Source organism: Octodon degus, unplaced genomic scaffold (genome assembly GCF_000260255.1).
Source record: "Octodon degus isolate 3935 unplaced genomic scaffold, OctDeg1.0 scaffold00150, whole genome shotgun sequence".
NCBI lineage: Eukaryota > Metazoa > Chordata > Mammalia > Rodentia > Octodontidae > Octodon > Octodon degus.
Window position 1 is genome coordinate 5,211,827 of NW_004524726.1, and position 17,703 is coordinate 5,229,529.

Here is a 17,703-nt window from a genome sequence, read left to right on the forward strand (position 1 = left end):
TTTCAACTGCCTTGGTGAGTTATTATGTGTTGCTCATTCATATGTCACCATGTTCAGGTCATGACTCTGGCTTGCTATCTGTTGATCTGAGACTTGCTCTGGATCCTTAGTGAGCCTATGTTTCCTTCCAGTCCTATGTAGCTCTCAGATATGTCCCCTCCACAGCCCAGGCATCCATTTCTCTCTTCAACTATCATGGTCAGATTCTATGTGGCTTTTTTCTTCTAGTGCTAGCCCTTTTTAATTTTTTTCTTACAGTTGTCTCAGTAATCTCTTTGAACCAAGTATGGACCTTGTCATGGCTTGTAAATGACCCTACTATTGCCCCACTCTCAGGAGATAAAGATAATATTTTGACATGACATTACAGGCTTTGAACTGCTGGCCTCCCAATTGGTTTTATTTGATTTTCAGTCACTCTTATGTACACCATGTTCAGAATCATCATTGCCATATCTCCCTCTCATTGAAATATTTTTCCTCCCATGTATATGTAACAAAGCAATAATAAGATTCTTAACCTTTGTATCAGAGTCCCCTCTTGTACTTTTGGAGAATATATGACTCATTTTGCATGTGTTATTCCATTTGACATGAAATGTATTATAACTTATATATTGTATCTTAATAGTGTACTTCTAATCATAAAAGTATAATTTGTTATATATTATATTAATTATATATATATATTATATTATATTATATTAGTATGCTCTTAGTTTCATCCACTGTTGAGTTTCTCAAGGATAAAGTTTATATTTTAATAATTTTTGACCTCTTGTTTCCCATACTAGATCTCATTTGTTTGTTAAATGTATGTTGATTGCTTGTATTTTGAGCTTTTGATACACTCCTGTCCTACTTGGCTCTTCTTTTTCCCTCCCACACCTGACCACTCTAGCATCTTCCACTTATTGCATTATGTTCATTTCTCTATCAGCTTATTACCATTTCTGGGGACTTTACAGAGCTCCTGAAGAAAGCAGAAAGTCCATTTATCAACCACCTGCCAAATCTTCCCCTAGCCAGCAGTTGTGAGTGACAAAGAAGATGAAGATTCATTAAGAATAATTGGCCTTGGTAGAGAGAAGTAATCATTAATATTGTACCTGTCCTGCCATCCAGAGCATTAAGAAGAATGAGGTTCACACTAACACTTTATTTTTAAAAAAATATGGGTTATACTTACCTGGCAGGGGAGATGATCACCAGAGTGGTTTTCCCACAGTGAGGCTTACCCATCGCACTCTGGATGCGCTGACCCCTGAGATTTCCCCAAATGTGGGAAACTCGACTGCATAATTTGTGATAGTGGGTGACTATGTTCCCCTGGAAAAAAAAAGAAAGAAATGTGGTCTTACTGTGTTTCTCAGATTGGTCTCAAATTCCTGAGCTCAAGAGATGCTCCTTTCTCATCCTCTTAAGTGATTGGAACTGTAGTTATAGGCCACCATGGAAAACTTTTTTCAGTGATGAACATCAAATTCACAGCCTTATGTTTGTTATGTGTATGTATATGTTCTTCCACTAGCATCATCCCCAGCCCTTATTGTTATTTCTTAAATTTGATGTTCTATACAATTTAGCACAGGCATATTAGTTCATGTATTTTCTATGCATGTTTTTCTTCTCATTGATTATTTTATATTTTCAGGACATACAAATATAAGCTCTAATCACAGTGAAAGATTTTGCAAGTAACATTATTCCCTCAAGAACTTTTGCATGAAGAATAACAATAATAAAACCTGAAGTGTATTGTGCACTTGCCGTATGTCAGAAACTGATATGCTAAGTAATTTATACACACTGTCTCATTTAGTAAACACATGATGAAAACTAGGCAGGCAGTTTGAGGATTTCCCCTTGGCAGATGAAGGGCCTCATGCTTGTTTATATTAGAAGAAGTACAAACTAGTAGCAGATCAGCAGTGCTCATGTCATTTTGAAATTGTATTAATTGTAAAATGAGCTTCAGCAATAGAGGTGTTCTACTGTCTTTGAAGTTCCAATTTTAAAGAAAATGGTTACACATGCAGTGATGTTCATGTTTCAGGACAAATAACAATTGCACAATGATGCTTGATGATGAGTTAAATGAGAAAGATTTATGTGCAATATTTTCACACTAAGTCATACATTGTGCTCTTAATATAATAACAACTACACTAAAAAACCAATAACATCTATGTACACAACAGAAACATTGAGAGATAAATTAGGGAAATCACACTTTTCATAATAATATAGAAAAATGAAATACATCAGAATCAATCTAACTAAGGAACTAAATGATCTATACAGAGAAAATTACAGAACTCTGATAAAAGAGATCAAAGAGGATTTCAGAAAATGGAAAGATAGTTCTTGTTCATGGATAGGAAGAAACCTGAAAATGGCCGTATTCTCACAATTTTTATACAGATTTAATGCAATGACAATTAAAATACCACTAATATAACTCAAAGATCTAGAGAAAATCTCCCAAAGTTCATCTGGAACCAAAAGAGACCTGGAATAGCAAAAGTAATCCTGGGCAACAAATGAAAGACAGGAGGTATCAAAATCCTGGACTTGAAATTATGCTACAAAACTACTGTGATAAAATCAACATGGTACTGGCAACATAAAACAGACTTGAGGACCAATGAAACAGATTTGAAGATGCAGACACAAGTATAAACACACTCAGCTATCTTGTATTTGACAAAGGGGTGAAACATACTCACTGGAAGAAACATAGCTTGTTAAAATGGTGTTGGAAAAACTGGCTTCCCATATGCCAAAGGCTAAATTAGACCCATGTCCATCACCATGCACAAAACTAAAGTAAAAATGCATCAAAAATTTAAATATTAGAACGGAAACATTAAATCTACTTGGGAAGAAAGTAGGTAGGAATCTTGAAGACGTAGGGGTAGGTAGAGAGTTTATGAGCAAAACCAACTTGCACAGGAAATGTTTCGAAGAATAAATAACTGGGATCTCCTCTTTTTTAAGTTTCAGCACACCAGAAGAAATCAGAGGGGCTGGGGAGATGGCTCAATGGAATAAGCACTTCTCTGGAAAGCACAAGGTCCTGAGTTCAATCCCTGGTTTTAAAAAAAAAGAAATCAGCAATAGAGTAAAAAGAAAACCCATGAATTAGGAAAAAATTAGAGTTGACAGTTCCTAAGACAAAGTACTTTTAACTAAAACATATTAAGTTTTTAAAAAAATAAGGCTTTCAAAATTCAAAGACTCAATCAAAAAATGAACATCTGAGATGAGTAAGATTATACTTCTCAGATGAAGAAATGGAAATGGAAAATGAATATATTAGAAAGTATTGAACATGATTGATCATTCAAGAAAAGCAAATTAAAACAACACTGAAATTCCATCTCACCTAAGGAAGAATAGTGATCAGCACGAAGTCAACCAATATCAAATGCTGGAGAAGTTGTGGAGAAAAGGAACCCTTCTCCATTTTTGGTGGGAATGTAGACTGGTACAACCATTATAGAAATCAGTGTGGAGATTCCTCAAAAAATTAGGATTGAAGATCCCACTCAAGCCAACTCTTGTCCTTCTGAGTTTTTTTCCAGAAGAACTGAAAACATCAGTTTTTCACAATTTTTCATAGCTCAAATGCTCATCAACTGAGTTAAAAGATAAAGATGTGTTTTTTTATACAATGAAATATAACTCAGCTTTAAAAAGATAAACTCGAGGTTTCCTAAGCAAATGGATGCAACTAGGGACCATACTCAAATGAAATAAGTAAGATCTGCACATGCAAACATTGTATCATCTAACTAGTGCAAGACAATGAAAGAATAAATAAAATTCTAAATGTTCAATTTATACTGTTAAAGGGAAAGAAACTGTCAAAGGGAAGGAACAACTGGAATGAGGGAAAGAAGAAAAGGAAGACAGAAGAAAGGGGAAAATAAATATGTTTATACATACACAGGATAGGTTGGATAATTGTACAGCTGATTTACGTTTATCTATTGAAAGGAGCAGTAAATTTTTAAAAATATATTTTTAGGGAAGGGTCTACAGAATGTTAAGGGTCTCACTACTAGATCAGACTCATAGTGATCCTCCTATTTACAGCCTCCCAAGAGCTGGGATTGCAAGCATGTGTCACCATGCCCCGTCTCAATTGCCTTCTCAGTGCGCTCCAGGGTTAGGCAGGGCTGGCACAGAAGGCTGGGGGATCAAAGCCCTGTCTCCTGTGCTTGCTTGCAAGTGCTTTAATCTGCTGAGCTATTTGGCTGGCCCTGAAAGCAGCAGTTAATGCTTCAATATTTTTATCTTTCCTTTTAAATTTTTTATAAATTTTTTGACCAATTTTGCATGCTTGTATCTGGTAATCTGAGCAACCAATTTGAAGACAATAATATGCAAATAACAATCATTGTTGAATTTTTATTATTTTGTTTAGGGCAATTCTGTATCATATCTGATTATTATTATTATTTTCCTTTTTATTTTCTTTTAAAAATAAAAATAAATAATGCCTGCTTCTCCTGACATCACTTCATATTAAGGTGCTAAGATAAGAAAAATAATATCTCATACAAGACAGGACAAAATTAATTTCTCTGCAAGTATCCATTTTTAGTGTGAAAGAGAATCTGAGGCACTTCAAAAGCATTTGGAATTTGGAGAAGAAATACATCAGCTAAAATCTAGAGGCTTAAAGCTTTCACTCCTTCACCTCATCAGGCTTTGCATGATATGTACCACAAAATGTCTTTCTGTTAATGGAGTTGATAAAGTTAAAACTTTACTTGATTAATATTCTCTTGCAAAACTACTGCTATGGACTTACTCTACAGATTTTCCATAGCAGTCCTAATTTCTTTTCTGTTAAAGATTCAGCTGGTACAGAATTTATTTAATAAGGATAATTGTTGTTGAAAGACCGATTTGGTTAATATTCTTTCGGTATCTCTGCGGGGAAATCTAAAACAAAGTTAGAATCCCTGGTACTTGACATGACCTTCAGTGTTATTGCAGGGGTTTTTACAAGTCTCATTCAGAGAAATGCTTCAGGAAACAGACTATTCTTTTGTTTAAAGCACGTGTGTGCTAATGGCACAATGCAATAACTGCTGAAAAATGACATAAAAATTCTGATTTTCCACCTATCTTTCCAAATTGTGCCTTGTAATAAAACATAAATAAATCCATTTAATTTCATGTATAAATCAAATTTACTTATTTTAGCATTAGTGGATAGAATTTTTTCTCAAGTAGCCTCTTCCACATAAGATTTACTCTTTCAAGGCACTGTTCGCTGTAATAGAATAGCTAAACCATAGACACCACATAAGATTAATTTCCTAAGATTTCTTTTTCCTTCACTTTCCTGGCCAATGACTAGTGTTCTCTCCCACTCTGAAATTGTGATTATTTTCTTCCTTTGTTTTTCTAAAGAAAAATATTTTATCCCAGGCAAACTTGTAAAAGAATGATTCATTCATCAAAACAAAATTATATTTTTACTTAATTCATTTATAAAATTTTTCATAGGCACCTACAAGTTTTAATCAGGCTAGAAAAAAAATGTACACATTAGACAAGAAAGCATGACTCTGGGCAAATTCAATCCAAATTAGATTTATTCTTATATTATGGATTCAAATATTCTCAGTGAAACTGTATACATTATATTTTCTGGAGGGGATTAAGTAAGTGCTTCTGGGAAGATAAAATTTTCTTCTACTCACTTCACAACTCTTTTTAATTGAGAGTTCAAATTCATTAAATAAAGTAGCTTTTCTTTCACTTTTTTTCCCTTAGGACTTCGGGGGATGTTCTTAAAGGAGTTTTGGTATTATTTCCAAAGTTAAGGTCAGTCTTAATTTTAAAGTGTCTAAATGAGCTGCCCTCTTCCCATTAGGCCACCCATATTTAAAGTTCATCACATGTACATTCTCTGTTCTACCTTAAATTCTTTAAGTACTGTTTCTCAAAAACTTGCTCATTTAGCAGCCAAGTGTCCTTGCCAAACCACAACACTTCAAAGTAGAGGTCACCAACCAAATTTGTTCAGCAAATTTGTCTTTAGAACCTTGAAAAGCTGATGAAAGGGGTGGGCTTCACCCCGAATGGATACATTTATACAATTTAGATTTTTAAACGGAATTTCATAATTTTCTTTTTGAGTCCTTTTGAGGATTTCCTTAAACACAAATTAAGAAGCATTGGGGGGCCAGCGAGACAGCTCAGTAGACTAAGTGCCTGCTTAGGCAAGCGCAGGGACCAGATTTGAGCCCTGGCAGCACGTGCCCTGCCAGCCTTGCCCCCTGGGCTCACCGAGCCATCTACGGAGATCTGGCATCGTGGTGCATGCCTGTTACCCCAGTGCTGGGGAGGCTGAAATCAGGAGGATCACTACGAGGCTGAGCTGTGTAGTGAGACCCTAAAACATTACCCTGTAAATGTTTTAAAATACATTTTTAAAAAGTAAAGAAAAAAGGAAAAAGAAAAAAAGCATTTGGGCTAAGGGCATAATTCCACAGTAGAGGTCTAGGGAGCCTCTGGGTTTTCCCAATCCTCAGTCTTTTAAAAAGACACATTAGAACTTTGTTCAGTAGGGAATATATGACTCTAGGAAGATGATGAGGAATTAAATGTTTTCCACTTTTCATCAGTTGATGCCATGCCAAAGATAGCAACAGCTGCCATTTCCTGAGCATCGCCTACGTGCCAGACACACCTGTTTTGCACATGCTGTCTTTAGCATCCTTGGCGCAACTGCTGCAAGTTGGCAGAATCATCCCATTTGAAAACAGCAGAAATGAAGTTTGAGGATAGTAAGTAGCTTGTTTGTAGTCACACAGTTAAAATGTCTTTAGTTGCGACAAGACAGTGCTTGGCTAAATGTGCAAATAATCAAAGATTGTTGTTTTATTTATTTACTTACGGTGAAAGCCTTTCCATACATGAAGACTAGTTTTGAGCCAGCGCTGTGTAACATTATAGTTCCAGATCAGCATGACAAGTATGCTTTCAGCTTTTTTCTCGTCTTCAAAAGACACAGCTTCAACGAGAAGCAATGCACTTTACCAAATCAGAGGAAAACAGGCTTTCTTTATGTAGAACTACACTTTCCAGATACCTTCATCATATTTTCTTTCCATTTCATTGGCTTTACCAACTTGTCTACCCTCAAGTTAGGACCAACATTAGAAAAGTTAATATCTATCTTTTTCATTTTAAATGAAGCTAAGCTATGAAAAGTTTCATCACCCAAGGGACACGTCACAATATCTGTACAAATTTTGTCTGCCAAAATTAGTGGCACAGGTCTTCGTGAGCGGAGGTCAGATACTGCTTAAATACCTATGATGTATAAGAACATTTTCTTCCCACCTGTAGCAGGGCACCTGTCTCAGTTACTCTTCCTTCATTGCTGGGACAAATACCCAACACTCAAAATGAAGGAAAGAAGGAAAGATTTATTTAGCTCACTGTTCATGGAAGTTTCAATCCATACTCAGCTGGCTCCAAAGGAGTCCAGCAAATGGCAGAGGGCAGCAGTTCATGGTGGTGGCAAAGAGCAAGAGCAAAATTGGAGGAGTAGAAGCAGCAATGGCAACAGAAAGCAAGCCTGTCTCTCTGTCTCTCTTGTGTCACATTTAGGCATCCATCTCAGGCTCAGTGTAGCATTGACACCCATAATCCCAGCAGTACTCAGACCCATAATCCCAGCCTCTGGTCACCCATAATCCCAGTGGATCATGAGTTAATCACAAACTCTAGAAGTCTGCCTCATGATTGCATTAGGGCTTTGGGGCTGGCAAGGTGGGTTGGAACACCTAGAGACAATCCATAACAGTACCATACAACTTACCATGGCAGTGCTGCTCAGAGTGAGGGTGCTGTCTGTACAGTGAGGAGTAGACAAGAAACAGGCTATTAAAAATGTATCTTATGTAGATGAACTATAACTATCATGTGAAACAGGTAAATAAAATTATAACAATGTGATGATACTTTAACAAAGCAAGAAACCCCTAGATTTGTTTGGGAGAATTAGGTAAGGTTGTATCATATTATGAGCTATCAATTTACATTTTCTTTATACAGTTTTTCACTTCAATAACCAACTTCTAACAGGTTCTCTTGTTACTAGATATCTGATTAGAAAATTAGCAGGTATCTTGCAAAAAACATGGGGATTAAGTTCTGACTTTTTTCTGTATTTTAGGGAAGGGTCTACAGGATGTCAGGGTCTCACTGCATAGATTGGACTTGTAGTGATCCTCCTGTTTACAGCCTCCCAAGAGCTGGGATTACAGGCCCATGTCACCATGCTCAGGGGTGGGCCAGCACAGCAGGCCCCAGGGAGTTTTCTGTTTAAATGAAGCATTTCTAAACAAAATAGAGCAGCTTTTTACCAAATCAGCTTTCTAGGCTCATGTTCCACTACTCTCTTTCATATTGTCTCCATATTTTCACTGATATTCGCTGAAGATGCCTTTTAATCTGATTCATTGTTTCTGCTGACATAATTTCTTCACCACCTATTTCTGTCTTTCCAAATTTTTACACACTTCTTGAAATGCATAAGTTACTCACTAAACTGGCACACAGGCTGAAGGAGGCCACGGTATGGCAAGATGCCAGTCAAAGGGCAACATTTCAATCAGGTAGGAGTAAGAGTGCAATATCTACTGTGTGACCTGATAAAAATAGCTAATGGGAATATACTATATGGATGACAGTTGCCACAGAAGTATATTTTAATGTTCTCCTTACAGAAATGATAAGTATGTGAGCTAGGAGATAGGGTATGATTTAATCATTTTATAATATATATCTATATCAGACTTATTGTGTGTGTGTATATATATATATATATATATATATATATATATGTAATTTTTTGTCAATTAAAATAAATTTTTAAAGGTACAGAACATATTTTCTCATGAAGAAAGTAAAAATTGAGCTTAAAATGCCCATTCTTTATGAAGTGTGCCCTGAACTCAACTTTACAAACTCCAACACATGCACTGTCTACCTTTATAAATTTCCTTGGAACTAACGGCATTTGCCAGCTTAACGGAATTGATATATGATTCAGAAAACATGAAGGGAACACAGTAAGATTTGCTAATGATCACTGGAGTGGCCTTAAGTTATACTTTTTTATTTTTCATAGCTGTGGTACAGAAATACTGAGTGGTTGTCAGATACTGCTAAGATCTGTTTCTTACTCTGAGAATTTCTTGAGCTTCCATTTTTTATAATCCATAAAATGAATCCAATAATATTTTTATCATAGGGTATTGTGAAGACTCAAAGAGATTATTAAATAAAACATTTTATACATTGTGAAATGCTACATATTTTTAAAGGACTGCTGCTATTCTCAAAATAAGAATTTTACAGATATTTTTGAAGGCCTTTTCTAGGCCAGGTATTTCACACATTTGATCTGTCTCATTTTATCTTACAATAGCTTCATATGATTATTCCTGTTGCATAAATATGTGCTATCACATTAAGTGACTAAGTCAAAATCACAAGGCTAGATAGTTAAAGCATTCCCATTAAAATCAATCTATTTATTTTAACTCCACATTCTCTCTGCAGCTCCTAGAAATACCTTCTCCTGGCAAGCATTCACAGCCCTGGAAGACAGAGGTCCAGAGCAGCTCTTAAGCCAGTGGTAACTGAGATCAAAGCCAAGATTTGCTGGGTCTGAGCTGAGTGTCTCTGTCCAAAAATTTAACCACTCTCTCATAGTTTTTGCATTTGTGAATTAAGTATAAAAGTAGTAATTTCCCTGTGAGGATGCTGCAAATATAAAATGTGTTCACACATATGCCTTCCCTAAATCTCTAAAAGTAAAGGCAGAGACTATTATGTAAATGATTTATTGGAGAAAGAAGCTCTGAGAGAAGAAAGAGGAAAGAAGGAAAGGGCAAGGCTGAAAAAGCTAAGCAAAGAGCATCTCAGTGGGACAGTCACATCAATCTAATCCCCCAGGGAGTTATGAACCACAGATCAACCCCATGTGGAAGTTACCCATTTGTCCTATCTTAAACTGGAATTCTTCTGTATACTTTAGTGAGCCACTAACTATGGCTGACTCCATACTGGTGGTGATGATAAACTCTTCAGTTAGTTAGCTTATTTTTTAAGGAGTGAAGTATTTTGGAGAACTGTTGCTCTTGAAGCACTCACAGAAAACTCAATGAGCAGCTAGGGATGAGGGAAAGGAGAAAAGAAAGAAAGAAGGAAGGGAAAAATATATGTATATACAAGGATAGTTGGGATAATTGTACTGCTGTTTTGTACTGGTCTATTGAAAGGAACAGTTAATGCTGACAGCTTTTTTCTCCTTTTTAATTTTTTGACTAAATTGTTCGTGCTTATATTTGGTAATATGAACTTTTTTTTTATGTGGAATCAAGGATTAAACTCAAGCCCTTGAGCTTGCTAGGGAAGTGTTTATTCTACTGAGCCATCTCCCTGGCCCCAATATGAACTACTTTGAAGACAACAACATGCAATATAATAACCATTATTGAATTCTTATCCTCTCAGTGAAATCCTATTTTGCTTCTAATGTTTATTTTTCCTATTCTCTTTGAGACAAACCAAAACAAAGAGTCAGTAGGTATTGGGTACACCAAGCCAACCAAACAGATCTGGGAAGCCCACCAGCAGAATTCACTGCAACATGCAAAGCGCTTAGAGCACTATCTGGATCAACGTGCACTGCCAATAAAACTTAGATTTCATTACATTATTGTGCTTCGTAAGATTTTCCCTTTGCTTCATATATTTGGATTTGGCTTTCCAACCAGAAAGTAAGTTCCTTAAGGTCAGAGACCAATTCTAATTCCGTCTATAGTGCCACTTACCTGCAGCCATAAATCAATGCATTGTGATGCCCGCCTAGCAGCTCTAATTTATGCCTAGTGTTGAGGGTAGGACCACTGCCCACATTCCTTTTTTACCCAAATGCCTGCTTTTCATTACAAAATGTGATAGTAAATTAGACTCACTTCTATTTATGGGGGGAAACCTCCCTTAGAGAGTTATATGTGAAAGTATATAATTGTATTTTTATCTGTACCAGACACATTTTATAACTTTGTACTCAATATGATTCCCAAAAATTTGTTATTTTATTTGTGAACGGAATTTGTCAATATTTAAAGTGAAAGTTATTAGACAAGTCAGACACATTCTTATATTTGTCAATGCAGTCTTGTTCTAGGATAATTACTTTTTAATATCTAAAGCAATTCAATTGATCAGAATATTGATTCCATTCTCATTTTTGATCATTGTACCATTGATTTAACATTATCACTAGCTTACCAAGCAGGACAGAATACGAGGTGTCTTGTGCATTCATCTTTGTTAAAAGATAAATGCATGAGACAGGCTTTAAAAGCCTTTTAAAGTGCAGGATGCTGGAACTGCACTTTCAATCTGCATTCTCTCCTGCTGTTTTATGGAATTTATTGAAAATGTGCCTCTTTGAGGTCAGATCATTCCTTTCTCCAAGTGGAAAAAAAAGATATAAGTAACATATTAAAAAGTCTCTAGGATAATATCAAGAAATTAGAACAACCTCATTCCATATTCAAACATACCCCTCCTCTTGAGCATTATGACTCATCAAAAATAAAAATCACAATCCAGCTACTTCTAGCTAATTTTGGACTTTTGCATTGTTGGAATCAGTCACATAGGATACTTCTTTTTCACTTCTTAAATTTTTCCCTTCCTCTTTCCTCTCTTTTCAGCTAATTTAGAGAGCCTAAGACTGAATTTTAAAAGCTCAAGACGCTGACAGTGTTATGTAATTTGAAATTTATTAGCAGACTAAAACAGCCCTCCATTCTGCAGTTGCCAGATACATTAGCATATTCTTTATTAGTAAAACATTCTCTATACAGACTATATTCAAAATACATTCTTTGTATGGCACTTTCCAATGAGTGTAACACATAGATAATAATTAGCGTCTAATAAAACACATTTCGGCACTAGAAAAAGTGACAATGTTTTCCTTTCAAATAAGGAAACAGCTACTCTAAATTATTGAGTTTTATAATCTACAAGCATGCTACAATAATCATTTCTTTTTATGAATAAGCTAATATATACATATATTAATTTGTTTGGAGATGAATGATGTTCCTTATTTGTGCTTCTAATTTGTAGAGACTTTCTTAATCATTTTTGGTCACACTTTGATGAAAATATTTACACCTTTTTTGATTGCTTTTCTTACAGTTTAAAGTACTTCAGTAAGTCTTCTCTAAACATGAACAGTTTGCTTTCCTTTATTCAGGGAAAGTCCCCTTTCATTTACTCTAATTAATTGTTAATAGATTGTTCTCTCCTGGTTATTAAAAAGTAATGGGAATGATTCAAGAGCCACTTGGGAAAGGATCCTATCCTTAAGTATAAAAATTGAGCCAAGAAGAAAACATTCTCATGCTAAGTGACACAATTCCTCTGTAGACTTTGTAAAGTAGGGAGTTTATGCAGCACTGGAGGGGGAGCTACTGGTTGGTGGGAAAAACTGTAGGCAGAGAGATGAGCTTTGTGAAGATTGTACACTGTTATACTAGTGCACCTAGATAGCAAAACGGGGCTCTTCCTGTCTCATTCTTAATCCAAGGCACTGACACTGAGAACAACTGTGCCTTGGATGGAGAGACAGTGGGTGCTGAGGTCCCCTATGGTCTTACATAAGGCCATTATCAAAACGCTAGCCACCACACTCTTCGGTGGGACTCATCATCTTTCTCAGATACACAAAGCATGGCGAGAGACTGTTAGTGACAACAGAGCTAACAGGAAGGGTTCTGTTGGATTACATGACTGCAACATAGAGATATTTCTTCTGTCCCCTAATATGCTCCTCTTCACCTTAAACTTGGGGTGAAGAACTTCAAAGGCACAGATTGAGAGATATGCGATGATCTTTGTAGACATATTTGAAAAATTTTAAGATAAGAGGTAGAGATTGTCAACAACGATGACAGGTTTGAGAGAAAGAGATTCAGGTGTGCTCTGGAAATGAGCTCTCTGCATGTGCATAATAGGGCCTGGCAGGAGGATATAGAAGTTTGCTTGACCCCAGAGTAATCTCAAGGACAGTACTGGCCTAAGGGTGCCCAAGGTCAGGACTCCAAGGATGGAAGAAGAATGACATCTAAGGATTGAAGAAAGGAGTTATGAATGACACCTGAGGAGAGGGATTTCTATCAAGACTCCAGAAAAGCTTAAAAACCTACAGATGCCCACCTAGAAAGATAGTGTCAGTGTGAGTGTTTTATTCTAAACTGGTACCAATCTCTAATTCTTTCTGCTCCTGGATCAGGCCAAAAGATCTCAGCAAGTGTAGATGCCACGTCAGTGATGAGCAGGCAGCCTAAAGAAGGTGACATTGCTCACCCTGGCCCACCTGCTCGCTCATGCAGGTTCAGAGGTCTGAAGTGCCACAAGCTGGCAGTGAGAGAAGCTCTAAATTAGATAAGGCTTTGGACTTCTGATTGTTACGCTGAGCTGGAGTTATTATTACCAGAATTAAGTGTCCTTGTGAATCAGAGTAACTGAAAAGCTATTTAACTTGAGTAGAATTTCACTGAGGAAAAAGGATAGAATTGATCTACAGCATGACTATGAAGAGGCAGTGGGGAAAAAGAATCAAGTGACTTTGTCAACTTATCTATTCAATAGATTTAATAAAATGATTGTAACAGTGTGAGTGATTTTAATTTGGGTCCAAGATTGAGATACTTCAAGAGGGAAAATAAAAATAAACCACATAGAGATCATAGCAAAAGGACATGACATGTGTTTGATGCTTGATATATTTCAAGAAATCATATCATTTAATTTTTATTACAACTCTGTCTCATAAAAGCCATTACCACCATTTTAAAAAGTAAAAACTGAGACACAAAGTAATCTGGCTACAACTACACAGTTAAATGACCCGTTTCCTTTTTCATTTTGAAAAGTCTATGCTATTAACTACCGAAAGGCACTGTTACTCTTGTTTTAAAAATGCAACCCAAGACCGAAGGACAAGCCCAGATTACTCACAGATTTAGGGCTAGTATGGCTGAGATATCACTGACACTATGATCACAAGTTAGAACTCTGAAAATAAGTTAATACAGGGCTGAGAATAAAGTATATTTTTGAAAATATATTTCCTTCAAAGTCATTAAGGTACAGTGCTCACACGGAGGAAGAGAAGAATGAAATTGTGTACGGGGGGAGAGGAAATAGATACACAAGTTCAAAATATTCTTATGAGTGTGAAATTGATATTTCCTCCAGCAAGTTTGCTTTTGCCTTGGGCTGCATTCTTTTCTCTCCTGCCTTTGACAGCTCCAAACGTGTGCACAGCTGCACACACGAATCTCCTGCTCTATTTTATAACAAGAGTTTCTTTTGTCAGTTCTGGGAAGGCAGGGCTTGTATTTCACTCTTTTCTATCACCTCAGCCCGGTAGAGTATCTGAAATTTAGGAGGCAGTTAGTCAATACATTTCAAATAAACGAGAGAGCAATTAAGTAAGCAAAAGCGAGACACAAGGGTGATCTTGGTGAGGAAGATAATCTAAGAGTTTTGAACACAGACTGCTGAATCGACTTTCCCATGATGGAGACAAACACCTGACACCTGCATTTTTTAGGAGGAAAGATTACTTTAGCTCATGATTTCAGTGGATTCAGTAGAAGAAGGACCTAATGAAGGAAAACTATTCAACCAGTGGCAGCCAAAAAGAGAGAAAGCATAAGCCAGAGTGAAAAAGATAGCCTCCATGGGCAAATTCCCAGGGATGTACCTTCTGCATCTGGGCCCAGCGCTGAAGAGCATGTTCAATCCTCTGCTCATCAACTAATGAATGAGTATAGCGCCCTGTTAGCAACCACTTTCCAAATACCTGTAAACATGAGACTTTGGGTAAACATTTTAGACTTAAGTCATCCCCGTAGCCAAGAAGGACATAAAAACAAAAGGAATAAAATGAAAATCTATTGAACATAATTGAAAATTCATGAGGAATGGCAGGTTAATCAAACAGGAAAGAGTTGTGAGGCTATAAGGAGCTGGGAGAGAGGTGAGAAAAAAGAAAGGAAAAAGATCAAGATGCAATATGCATATGTGACAATTCCCCATAAAAATAAACATATTTGGGGCCAGGGAGATGGCTCAGTGGAATAAGTGCTTCCCTGGCAAGAGCAAGGGCCTGAGTTCAATCCCCAGCTCCACAATAAATAAATAAATAAACAAATATTTTTGCTGTGTGTCACAAGCATGCAGTTTTTTTAAAGAACAATAAGAATATTTGAATGTAGAGGGAAATGGCTGTTGTAATAGGATCTGACAAAGATACTGTCGAGAAAAGATAGTAAGGAAAACCATATTAATAAGGAATTATTATTTCAGGAAAACTCTTAGAGTGCCACATGCTATCAACCGAGGCAGAGCAATGGCTTAAAGAGAGCAATGTTCTTTTAAGTGAGAGCTCTGTTGAGCATTTGTCACATTATTTAAAGGGACATCTTTTAGTTAATTTATTTATATTTATTTCCTTTCATATAAAGCAAGCCCTCATCTTTCCAATCTGGGTGGAAACTGGCATGAGGCTTGTGATGGGGCCAAGGACTCAGAGGAACATGAGCAGTCATCAAGTGGCAACATGGAGCCCGCACTGCTGCTGTTCTTCAACACACGGAGGCTGCTGTGGCAGCGAGGGTGATTCCAGAGATTGCACTTGGATTCCGAGCCTCCGGAGCAAGTAGCGATCATGAGAGCAGACCTGTGTGCAGGTCGCAGTGCAGCTGAGGCATAAATTCCATTCTTTTCCCCTTTGAGGATGTACATATGCATGGTTCTATGGTCCTTCATGCCTTTTTTAGTTGAAATATAGTGCCAACCAATATGATCATATTTTTCCCATCTTAAATTCCAAAATCTTTAAATATAGGGTATAATTGCAAAAGATCATATATGAATGTCTTAGCTTAAAATTATTAAAGTGAAAGACTTTGGCTTTATTACCTCTCAAAATATGCCCTCTTGATTCTTAACACAGTTTTGTCATCAACTGTACATTTCTGAAGCAGTTCTGGAAGACTTCTTTCATGAGTCACACTGCCATGTCTGCCTCAGTGTCCTGAATGGATTCAAAACGTTTACCATTACAGTTACTTAGATTTGGGGGAAGACTGAGAGGTTGCTTGATCCTGATTCAGTGAATAAGTGGTTGAAGATATGTTATAAGGTTTTTTTCAAGGCATTTTCTCCTGACTGGTACTCAGCATTCATTGTAGTTTTTGTCATATCTTGTAATGATTCTGAGGAAAGCAGACTTTCAGAACTGCTTCTGAAAGCAGACAGAACTATGGGATAAAATATCAAAGCCAGAGAAACTATATTTTCTTTCTTTTTTTTTAGTTACATAAGAAATATTTTATATCTGCTGAAACACAACAAATGTCTGTTTGAAAACAACACACATGTGGAGGTAGGTTGAAAGGCAATTAACAGTAATCACTATTTTTTGTCCAAGTTGCACAAGAGCATGCAATGTCTGTTCCATGGTCATTTCTGGTCCACTGATTGGTGTGGCAGACAGAGGAGTTGGAGGTAACTCTGCACCCTGTCTCCCCTACACAGTGTTCCTTGCCCCTGGAGTCCTACACAGTCCATATTGGAGAAAGATACAATTGAGGCATGAAATGTTCATAAGAAATACAAAATATTGGTAACCATTTCCAGTCCTATGGGATCACATTATTAGCTGTCTACATCTGTGAGTTACACACGCTGCTAAAAAATAACCATGGATGTATAGCTAAGCTACCTAAATCTTCTCCAAATATTTCTACAACTGTCAGGCTGGAGTGTGGACTCATCCTTTTTCCTTATCCTAGAGTTTCTTATTCTTTCTTCCTTCCTGAGTCCTGTAGAATCTTACTCCTTGTTCATTGTGATACAGTGCCAATGCAGTCCATGTAAAAGTCATTATGAACCACATCACTCATCCGTACCTGACACTCCTGGCTTAACCAAGTAATACTCACTTGTTCTTCATTGGGTTTAACATTGAGTTTAGAGAGACTATATTTTCAATGAGAAAAATTATCCTAAGAGAAATGCCAGTGACTTCCATAATATATTTCTTCAGATTTTATTTTTCATTAGTATATGCTTTTTAGGTTTTGTTTTCATTAGAATATGTTTGTATTACAGATTTCCAAAATCCAGTTGGTGAGTTGGCATTTCAGTTACTTTTCTCTCATTCTGAGATAAAATATCTGACTCTTAAAATTAAGGAAGAAAAGACTTATTTAGGTCACAATTTGTGAAAGTTTTAGTTTCTACTCAGCTGGCTGCAAGACACAGTGGGCCAGGGAAGAAGGCAGTAGTTCATGGCAGAAGAGATCAGCCAAGAGCAAAGGAAGGAGGCATGACTGTGGCCATCTACTAGTAAGACTCCCTCCCTTCCTCATACTGTATTCAGGCTGTCCACCCCAGGGCAGATGTAGCACACATACCCATAATCCCACTATTAGATTATGAATTAATCAAAAACTCTAGAAGCTGCCTCATGACTGCTGGAGGTTCTGGAGAAACAACTAAACGCAAAACATAACATTTGGTATGTGTACATAACACACCTACATTACTTTTTCCATCTCC

General features: G+C 36.7%; 1 pseudogene; it reads left to right on the top strand.

Moving 5' to 3' along the window:
- Positions 1–1,181: 1,181 nt before the first annotated feature.
- On the top strand, positions 1,182–1,332 carry LOC111812904 (annotated as a pseudogene).
- Positions 1,333–17,703: the final 16,371 nt, after the last annotated feature.